General features: G+C 44.6%; 1 protein-coding gene across 1 annotated transcript in view; it reads right to left on the reverse strand.

Moving 5' to 3' along the window:
- PARP10 (poly(ADP-ribose) polymerase family member 10) overlaps positions 1–14,015 on the reverse strand; it is a 279,539-nt gene that overhangs the window by 209,901 nt on the left and 55,623 nt on the right. The window lies entirely within an intron of this gene.

Genomic DNA, 14,015 nt, shown 5'->3' on the forward strand with positions numbered 1-14,015 from the left:
TACATCTATTACACTCTATACAGACATAGGACACTACACCCCCAACATGACCAGACCACTGACCATAATACATCTATTACACCCTATACATAGGACACTGCACCCCCAACATGACCTGACCACTGGCCATGACCATAATACATCTATTACACCCTATACAGACACAGGACACTACACCCCCAACATGACCTAACCACTGACCACCGACCATAATACATCTATTACACCCTATACAGAAATAGGACACTACACCCCCAACATGACCTGACCACTGGCCGTGACCATAATACATCTATTACACCCTATACAGACACAGGACACTACACCCCAACATGACCTGACCACTGGCCGTGATCATAATACATCTATTACACTCTATACAGACACAGGACACTACACCCCCAACATGACCTGACCACTGGCCATAATACATCTATTACACCCTATACAGACATAGGACACTACACCCCAACATGACCTGACCACTGGCCATGACCATAATACATCTATTACACCCTATACATAGGACACTACACCCCCAACATGACCTGACCACTGGCCATGACCATAATACAACTATTACACCCTATACAGACATAGGACACTACACCCCCAACATGACCTGACCACTGGCCATGACCATAATACATCTATTACACCCTATACAGACATAGAACACTACACCCCAACATGACCTGACCACTGGCCATGACCATAATACATCTATTACACCCTATACAGACATAGGACACTACACCCCCAACATGACCTGACCACTGGCCGTGACCAAAATACATCTGTTACACCCTATACAGACATAGGACACTACACCCCCAACATGACCTGACCACTGGCCGTGATCATAATACATCTATTACACCCTATACAGACATATGATACTACACCCCAACATGACCTGACCACTGGCAGTGATCATAATACATCTATTACATCCTATACAGACATAGGACACTACACCCCAACATGACCTGACCACTGGCCGTGATCATAATACATCTATTACACCCTGTACAGACATAGGACCCTACACCCCAACATGACCTGACCATAATACATCTATTACACCCTATACAGACATAGGACACTACACCCCCAACATGACCTGACCACTGGCCGTGACCAAAATACATCTATTACACCCTATACAGACACAGGACACTACACCCCCAACATGACCTGACCACTGGCCATAAAACATCTATTACACCCTATACAGACATAGGACACTACACCCCCAACATGACCTGACACTGACCATAATACATCTATTACACCCTATACAGACACAGGACACTACACCCCCAACATGACCTGACCGCTGGCCATAATACATCTATTACACCCTATACAGACATAGGACACTACACCCCAACATGACCTGACCACTGGCCATAATACATCTATTACATCCTATAGAGACATAGGACACTACACCCCCAACATGACCTGACCACTGGCCGTGACCATAACACATCTGTTACACCCTATACATAGGACACTACACCCCCAACATGACCTGACCACTGGCCATGACCATAATACATCTATCACACCCTATACAGAAATAGGACACTACACCCCCAACATGACCTGACCACTGGCCATGACCATAATACATCTATTACACCCTATACAGACATAGAACACTACACCCCAACATGACCTGACCACTGGCCATGACCATAATACATCTATTACACCCTATACAGACATAGGACACTACACCCCCAACATGACCTGCCCACTGGCCGTGACCAAAATACATCTGTTACACCCTATACAGACATAGGACACTACACCCCCAACATGACCTGACCACTGGCCGTGATCATAATACATCTATTACACCCTATACAGACATCGGACACTACACCCCAACATGACCTGACCACTGGCTATGACCATAATACATCTATTACACCCTATACAGACATATAACACTACACCCCAACATGACCTGACCACTGGCCGTGATCATAATACATCTATTACACCCTATACAGACATAAGATACTACACCACCAACATGACCTGACCACTGGCCGTGACCATAATACATCTATTACACCCTATACAGACATAGGACACTACACCCCAATATGACCTGACCACTGACCATAATACATCTATTACACCCTATACAGACACAGGACACTACACCCCCAACATGACCTGACCGCTGGCCATAATACATCTATTACACCCTATACAGACATAGGACACTACACCCCAACATGACCTGACCACTGGCCATAATACATCTATTACATCCTATAGAGACATAGGACACTACACCCCCAACATGACCTGACCACTGGCCATGACCATAATACATCTATTACACCCTATACAGACATAGGACACTACACCCCAACATGTCCTGACCACTGGACGTGACCATAATACATCTATTACACCCTATACAGACATAGGACACTACACCCCCAACATAACCTGACCAGTGGCCATGACCATAATACATCTATTACACCCTACACAGATAGTACACTACACCCCAACATGACCGGACCACTGGCATGACCATAATACATCTATTACACCCTATACAGACACAGGACACTACACCCCCAACATGACCTGACCACTGGACATGACCATAATACATCTATTACACCCTATGCAGACACAGGACACTACACCCCCAACATGACCTGACCACTGGACATGACCATAATACATCTATTACACTCTATACAGACATAGGACACTACACCCCAACATGACCTGACCACTGGCATGACCATAATACATCTATTACACCCTACACAGATAGTACACTACACCCCCAACATGACCTGACCACTGACCATAATACATCTATTACACCCTATACAGACATAGGACACTACACCCCAACATGACCTAACCACTGACCATTATACATCTATTACACCCTATACAGACATAGGACACTACACCCCCAACATGACCTGACCACTGGCCATGACCATAATACATCTATTACACCCTATACAGACATAGGACACTACACCCCCAACATGACCTGACCACTGGCCATGACCATAATACATCTATTACACTCTATACAGACATAGGACACTACACCCCCAACATGACCTGACCACTGGCCATGACCATAATACATCTATTACACCCTATACAGACATAGGACACTACACCCCCAACATGACCTGACCACTGGCCATGACCATAATACATCTATTACACTCTATACAGACATAGGACACTACACCCCCAACATGACCTGACCACTGGCCATGACCATAATACATCTATTACACCCTATACAGACATAGGACACTACACCCCCAACATGACCTGACCACTGGCCATGACAATAATACATCTATTACACTCTATACAGACATAGGACACTACACCCCCAACATGACCTGACCACTGGCCATGACCATAATACATCTATTACACCCTACACAGATAGTACACTACACCCCAACATGACCGGACCACTGGCATGACCATAATACATCTATTACACCCTATACAGACACAGGACACTACACCCCCAACATGACCTGACCACTGGCCATGACCATAATACATCTATTACACCCTATACAGACATAGGACACTACACCCCCAACATGACCTGACCACTGGCCATAATACATCTATTACACCCTATACAGACATAGGACACTACACCCCAACATGACCTGACCACTGACCATGACCATAATACATCTATTACACTCTATACAGACATAGAACACTACACCCCCAACATGACCTGACCACTGACCATAATACATCTATTACACCCTATACATAGGACACTGCACCCCCAACATGACCTGACCACTGACCATGACCATAATACATCTATTACACTCTATACAGACATAGGACACTACACCCCAACATGACCTGACCACTGGCCATAATACATCTATTACACCCTATACAGACATAGGACACTACACCCCCAACATGACCTGACCACTGGCCATGACCATAATACATCTATTACACTCTATACAGACATAGGACACTACACCCCCAACATGACCTGACCACTGGCCATGACCATAATACATCTATTACACCCTATACAGACATAGGACACTACACCCCCAACATGACCTGACCACTGACCATAATACATCTATTACACCCTATACAGACATAGGACACTACACCCCAACATGACCTAACCACTGACCATTATACATCTATTACACCCTATACAGACATAGGACACTACACCCCCAACATGACCTGACCACTGACCATAATACATCTATTACACCCTATACAGACATAGGACACTACACCCCCAACATGACCTGACCACTGGCCATGACCATAATACATCTATTACACCCTATACAGACATAGGACACTACACCCCCAACATGACCTGACCACTGGCCATGACCATAATACATCTATTACACCCTATACAGACATAGGACACTACACCCCCAACATGACCTGACCACTGGCCATGACCATAATACATCTATTACACTCTATACAGACATAGGACACTACACCCCCAACATGACCTGACCACTGGCCATGACCATAATACATCTATTACACCCTACACAGATAGTACACTACACCCCAACATGACCGGACCACTGGCATGACCATAATACATCTATTACACCCTATACAGACACAGGACACTACACCCCCAACATGACCTGACCACTGGCCATGACCATAATACATCTATTACACCCTATACAGACATAGGACACTACACCCCCAACATGACCTGACCACTGGCCATAATACATCTATTACACCCTATACAGACATAGGACACTACACCCCAACATGACCTGACCACTGACCATGACCATAATACATCTATTACACTCTATACAGACATAGGACACTACACCCCCAACATGACCAGACCACTGACCATAATACATCTATTACACCCTATACATAGGACACTGCACCCCCAACATGACCTGACCACTGGCCATGACCATAATACATCTATTACACCCTATACAGACACAGGACACTACACCCCCAACATGACCTAACCACTGACCACCGACCATAATACATCTATTACACCCTATACAGAAATAGGACACTACACCCCCAACATGACCTGACCACTGGCCGTGACCATAATACATCTATTACACCCTATACAGACACAGGACACTACACCCCAACATGACCTGACCACTGGCCGTGATCATAATACATCTATTACACTCTATACAGACACAGGACACTACACCCCCAACATGACCTGACCACTGGCCATAATACATCTATTACACCCTATACAGACATAGAACACTACACCCCAACATGACCTGACCACTGGCCATGACCATAATACATCTATTACACCCTATACAGACATAGGACACTACACCCCCAACATGACCTGACCACTGGCCGTGACCAAAATACATCTGTTACACCCTATACAGACATAGGACACTACACCCCCAACATGACCTGACCACTGGCCGTGATCATAATACATCTATTACACCCTATACAGACATATGATACTACACCCCAACATGACCTGACCACTGGCAGTGATCATAATACATCTATTACATCCTATACAGACATAGGACACTACACCCCAACATGACCTGACCACTGGCCGTGATCATAATACATCTATTACACCCTGTACAGACATAGGACCCTACACCCCAACATGACCTGACCATAATACATCTATTACACCCTATACAGACATAGGACACTACACCCCCAACATGACCTGACCACTGGCCGTGACCAAAATACATCTATTACACCCTATACAGACACAGGACACTACACCCCCAACATGACCTGACCACTGGCCATAAAACATCTATTACACCCTATACAGACATAGGACACTACACCCCCAACATGACCTGACCACTGGCCGTGACCATAACACATCTGTTACACCCTATACATAGGACACTACACCCCCAACATGACCTGACCACTGGCCATGACCATAATACATCTATCACACCCTATACAGAAATAGGACACTACACCCCCAACATGACCTGACCACTGGCCATGACCATAATACATCTATTACACCCTATACAGACATAGAACACTACACCCCAACATGACCTGACCACTGGCCATGACCATAATACATCTATTACACCCTATACAGACATAGGACACTACACCCCCAACATGACCTGACCACTGGCCGTGACCAAAATACATCTGTTACACCCTATACAGACATAGGACACTACACCCCCAACATGACCTGACCACTGGCCGTGATCATAATACATCTATTACACCCTATACAGACATCGGACACTACACCCCAACATGACCTGACCACTGGCTATGACCATAATACATCTATTACACCCTATACAGACATATAACACTACACCCCAACATGACCTGACCACTGGCCGTGATCATAATACATCTATTACACCCTATACAGACATAAGATACTACACCACCAACATGACCTGACCACTGGCCGTGACCATAATACATCTATTACACCCTATACAGACATAGGACACTACACCCCAATATGACCTGACCACTGACCATAATACATCTATTACACCCTATACAGACATAGGACACTACACCCCCAACATGACCTGACACTGACCATAATACATCTATTACACCCTATACAGACACAGGACACTACACCCCCAACATGACCTGACCGCTGGCCATAATACATCTATTACACCCTATACAGACATAGGACACTACACCCCAACATGACCTGACCACTGGCCATAATACATCTATTACATCCTATAGAGACATAGGACACTACACCCCCAACATGACCTGACCACTGGCCATGACCATAATACATCTATTACACCCTATACAGACATAGGACACTACACCCCAACATGTCCTGACCACTGGACGTGACCATAATACATCTATTACACCCTATACAGACATAGGACACTACACCCCCAACATAACCTGACCAGTGGCCATGACCATAATACATCTATTACACCCTACACAGATAGTACACTACACCCCAACATGACCGGACCACTGGCATGACCATAATACATCTATTACACCCTATACAGACACAGGACACTACACCCCCAACATGACCTGACCACTGGACATGACCATAATACATCTATTACACCCTATGCAGACACAGGACACTACACCCCCAACATGACCTGACCACTGGACATGACCATAATACATCTATTACACTCTATACAGACATAGGACACTACACCCCAACATGACCTGACCACTGGCATGACCATAATACATCTATTACACCCTACACAGATAGTACACTACATCCCCAACATGACCTGACCACTGACCATAATACATCTATTACACCCTATACAGACATAGGACACTACACCCCAACATGACCTAACCACTGACCATTATACATCTATTACACCCTATACAGACATAGGACACTACACCCCCAACATGACCTGACCACTGGCCATGACCATAATACATCTATTACACCCTATACAGACATAGGACACTACACCCCCAACATGACCTGACCACTGGCCATGACCATAATACATCTATTACACTCTATACAGACATAGGACACTACACCCCCAACATGACCTGACCACTGGCCATGACCATAATACATCTATTACACCCTATACAGACATAGGACACTACACCCCCAACATGACCTGACCACTGGCCATGACCATAATACATCTATTACACTCTATACAGACATAGGACACTACACCCCCAACATGACCTGACCACTGGCCATGACCATAATACATCTATTACACCCTATACAGACATAGGACACTACACCCCCAACATGACCTGACCACTGGCCATGACAATAATACATCTATTACACTCTATACAGACATAGGACACTACACCCCCAACATGACCTGACCACTGGCCATGACCATAATACATCTATTACACCCTACACAGATAGTACACTACACCCCAACATGACCGGACCACTGGCATGACCATAATACATCTATTACACCCTATACAGACACAGGACACTACACCCCCAACATGACCTGACCACTGGCCATGACCATAATACATCTATTACACCCTATACAGACATAGGACACTACACCCCCAACATGACCTGACCACTGGCCATAATACATCTATTACACCCTATACAGACATAGGACACTACACCCCAACATGACCTGACCACTGACCATGACCATAATACATCTATTACACTCTATACAGACATAGAACACTACACCCCCAACATGACCTGACCACTGACCATAATACATCTATTACACCCTATACATAGGACACTGCACCCCCAACATGACCTGACCACTGACCATGACCATAATACATCTATTACACTCTATACAGACATAGGACACTACACCCCAACATGACCTGACCACTGGCCATAATACATCTATTACACCCTATACAGACATAGGACACTACACCCCCAACATGACCTGACCACTGGCCATGACCATAATACATCTATTACACTCTATACAGACATAGGACACTACACCCCCAACATGACCTGACCACTGGCCATGACCATAATACATCTATTACACCCTATACAGACATAGGACACTACACCCCCAACATGACCTGACCACTGACCATAATACATCTATTACACCCTATACAGACATAGGACACTACACCCCCAACATGACCTGACCACTGGCCATGACCATAATACATCTATTACACCCTATACAGACATAGGACACTACACCCCCAACATGACCTGACCACTGGCCATGACCATAATACATCTATTACACTCTATACAGACATAGGACACTACACCCCCAACATGACCTGACCACTGGCCATGACCATAATACATCTATTACACCCTACACAGATAGTACACTACACCCCAACATGACCGGACCACTGGCATGACCATAATACATCTATTACACCCTATACAGACACAGGACACTACACCCCCAACATGACCTGACCACTGGCCATGACCATAATACATCTATTACACCCTATACAGACATAGGACACTACACCCCCAACATGACCTGACCACTGGCCATAATACATCTATTACACCCTATACAGACATAGGACACTACACCCCAACATGACCTGACCACTGACCATGACCATAATACATCTATTACACTCTATACAGACATAGGACACTACACCCCCAACATGACCAGACCACTGACCATAATACATCTATTACACCCTATACATAGGACACTGCACCCCCAACATGACCTGACCACTGGCCATGACCATAATACATCTATTACACCCTATACAGACACAGGACACTACACCCCCAACATGACCTAACCACTGACCACCGACCATAATACATCTATTACACCCTATACAGAAATAGGACACTACACCCCCAACATGACCTGACCACTGGCCGTGACCATAATACATCTATTACACCCTATACAGACACAGGACACTACACCCCAACATGACCTGACCACTGGCCGTGATCATAATACATCTATTACACTCTATACAGACACAGGACACTACACCCCCAACATGACCTGACCACTGGCCATAATACATCTATTACACCCTATACAGACATAGAACACTACACCCCAACATGACCTGACCACTGGCCATGACCATAATACATCTATTACACCCTATACAGACATAGGACACTACACCCCCAACATGACCTGACCACTGGCCGTGACCAAAATACATCTGTTACACCCTATACAGACATAGGACACTACACCCCCAACATGACCTGACCACTGGCCGTGATCATAATACATCTATTACACCCTATACAGACATATGATACTACACCCCAACATGACCTGACCACTGGCAGTGATCATAATACATCTATTACATCCTATACAGACATAGGACACTACACCCCAACATGACCTGACCACTGGCCGTGATCATAATACATCTATTACACCCTGTACAGACATAGGACCCTACACCCCAACATGACCTGACCATAATACATCTATTACACCCTATACAGACATAGGACACTACACCCCCAACATGACCTGACCACTGGCCGTGACCAAAATACATCTATTACACCCTATACAGACACAGGACACTACACCCCCAACATGACCTGACCACTGGCCATAAAACATCTATTACACCCTATACAGACATAGGACACTACACCCCCAACATGACCTGACCACTGGCCGTGACCATAACACATCTGTTACACCCTATACATAGGACACTACACCCCCAACATGACCTGACCACTGGCCATGACCATAATACATCTATCACACCCTATACAGAAATAGGACACTACACCCCCAACATGACCTGACCACTGGCCATGACCATAATACATCTATTACACCCTATACAGACATAGAACACTACACCCCAACATGACCTGACCACTGGCCATGACCATAATACATCTATTACACCCTATACAGACATAGGACACTACACCCCCAACATGACCTGACCACTGGCCGTGACCAAAATACATCTGTTACACCCTATACAGACATAGGACACTACACCCCCAACATGACCTGACCACTGGCCGTGATCATAATACATCTATTACACCCTATACAGACATCGGACACTACACCCCAACATGACCTGACCACTGGCTATGACCATAATACATCTATTACACCCTATACAGACATATAACACTACACCCCAACATGACCTGACCACTGGCCGTGATCATAATACATCTATTACACCCTATACAGACATAAGATACTACACCACCAACATGACCTGACCACTGGCCGTGACCATAATACATCTATTACACCCTATACAGACATAGGACACTACACCCCAATATGACCTGACCACTGACCATAATACATCTATTACACCCTATACAGACATAGGACACTACACCCCCAACATGACCTGACACTGACCATAATACATCTATTACACCCTATACAGACACAGGACACTACACCCCCAACATGACCTGACCGCTGGCCATAATACATCTATTACACCCTATACAGACATAGGACACTACACCCCAACATGACCTGACCACTGGCCATAATACATCTATTACATCCTATAGAGACATAGGACACTACACCCCCAACATGACCTGACCACTGGCCATGACCATAATACATCTATTACACCCTATACAGACATAGGACACTACACCCCAACATGTCCTGACCACTGGACGTGACCATAATACATCTATTACACCCTATACAGACATAGGACACTACACCCCCAACATAACCTGACCAGTGGCCATGACCATAATACATCTATTACACCCTACACAGATAGTACACTACACCCCAACATGACCGGACCACTGGCATGACCATAATACATCTATTACACCCTATACAGACACAGGACACTACACCCCCAACATGACCTGACCACTGGACATGACCATAATACATCTATTACACCCTATGCAGACACAGGACACTACACCCCCAACATGACCTGACCACTGGACATGACCATAATACATCTATTACACTCTATACAGACATAGGACACTACACCCCAACATGACCTGACCACTGGCATGACCATAATACATCTATTACACCCTACACAGATAGTACACTACACCCCCAACATGACCTGACCACTGACCATAATACATCTATTACACCCTATACAGACATAGGACACTACACCCCAACATGACCTAACCACTGACCATTATACATCTATTACACCCTATACAGACATAGGACACTACACCCCCAACATGACCTGACCACTGGCCATGACCATAATACATCTATTACACCCTATACAGACATAGGACACTACACCCCCAACATGACCTGACCACTGGCCATGACCATAATACATCTATTACACTCTATACAGACATAGGACACTACACCCCCAACATGACCTGACCACTGGCCATGACCATAATACATCTATTACACCCTATACAGACATAGGACACTACACCCCCAACATGACCTGACCACTGGCCATGACCATAATACATCTATTACACCCTACACAGATAGTACACTACACCCCAACATGACCGGACCACTGGCATGACCATAATACATCTATTACACCCTATACAGACACAGGACACTACACCCCCAACATGACCTGACCACTGGCCATGACCATAATACATCTATTACACCCTATACAGACATAGGACACTACACCCCCAACATGACCTGACCACTGGCCATAATACATCTATTACACCCTATACAGACATAGGACACTACACCCCAACATGACCTGACCACTGACCATGACCATAATACATCTATTACACTCTATACAGACATAGGACACTACACCCCCAACATGACCTGACCACTGACCATAATACATCTATTACACCCTATACATAGGACACTGCACCCCCAACATGACCTGACCACTGACCATGACCATAATACATCTATTACACTCTATACAGACATAGGACACTACACCCCCAACATGACCTGACCACTGGCCATAATACATCTATTACACCCTATACAGACATAGGACACTACACCCCCAACATGACCTGACCACTGGCCATGACCATAATACATCTATTACACTCTATACAGACATAGGACACTACACCCCCAACATGACCTGACCACTGGCCGTGACCATAATACATCTATTACACCCTACACAGATAGTACACTACACCCCAACATGACCGGACCACTGGCATGACCATAATACATCTATTACACCCTATACAGACACAGGACACTACACCCCAACATAACCTGACCACTGACCATGACCATAATACATCTATTACACCCTATACAGACATAGGACACTACACCCCCAACATGACCTGACCACTGGCCATGACCATAATACATCTATTACACCCTATACAGACATAGGACACTACACCCCCAACATGACCTGACCACTGACCATAATACATCTATTACACCCTATACATAGGACACTGCACCCCCAACATGACCTGACCACTGGCCGTGACCATAATACATCTGTTACACCCTATACAGACATAGGACACTACACCCCCAACATGACCTGACCACTGGCCGTGACCATAATACATCTATTACACCCTATACAGACATAGGATACTGCACCCCAACATGACCTGACCACTGACCATGACCATAATACATTTATTACACTCTATACAGACATAGGACACTACACCCCTCACTTACGGAGGAAGCCGCCGAGGGTGATAGGAGGCGGAGAAACGTGTATTTGTGACTATCAGCAGTAGCTACACGGACCCTCTCTGCTCTATAAGTCCCCTGCAAACCCGCGTGGAACGGGATCAAAATCTCCGGATAAGGCTCATTGAAAGGAAATTCAGCTACCAGAGCCGGGAGCGTTATCGATCCATCCAGTGACCACAGACGGCAAACGGGGTAAAATGATTCCATCCTTCTGAATAGTTACATGGCCATGTAGATAACTTAGCACTAATGGTGCAAACAATCGTTCTTTTATTATAAAAGTACTCCAACATTATAACTAAATACAAAGAAAATAAATATAATACTGTGAACTTTATCATACTCCAGCTGAGTCCATTAACTAAGTCCAATTAAAAACGGACGGAAGAAAATGTTCTGGTAGTTATACAACAGGAACTACCTGAATGTGGACATTGCCATGCTATTTTACAATACTAAGGAATTTGCCTTTTAGCTTGATACAATTGTATAAACTAATAAGATACATTTTGTTGCTAACTATAGTGGAGTAGCTATTTTTTCTGCTCTTCAGAGACTGCCTTGATATAAAATAGAAAGATAATAAGATCATATATAATTAGAGCGGTCTCTGAAAATCAGAAATAGGGATGAGATAACCATATGATATATGTGGAGAGGGTGACTGTGAATTTTATTGATTTGAAGTTTTTTACTTGATATATATATATATATATATATATATATATATATATATATATATATATATATATATATACACTGCTCAAAAAAATAAAGGGA

Source organism: Pseudophryne corroboree, chromosome 5 (assembly GCF_028390025.1).
Source record: "Pseudophryne corroboree isolate aPseCor3 chromosome 5, aPseCor3.hap2, whole genome shotgun sequence".
Classification (NCBI taxonomy): Eukaryota; Metazoa; Chordata; class Amphibia; order Anura; family Myobatrachidae; genus Pseudophryne; species Pseudophryne corroboree.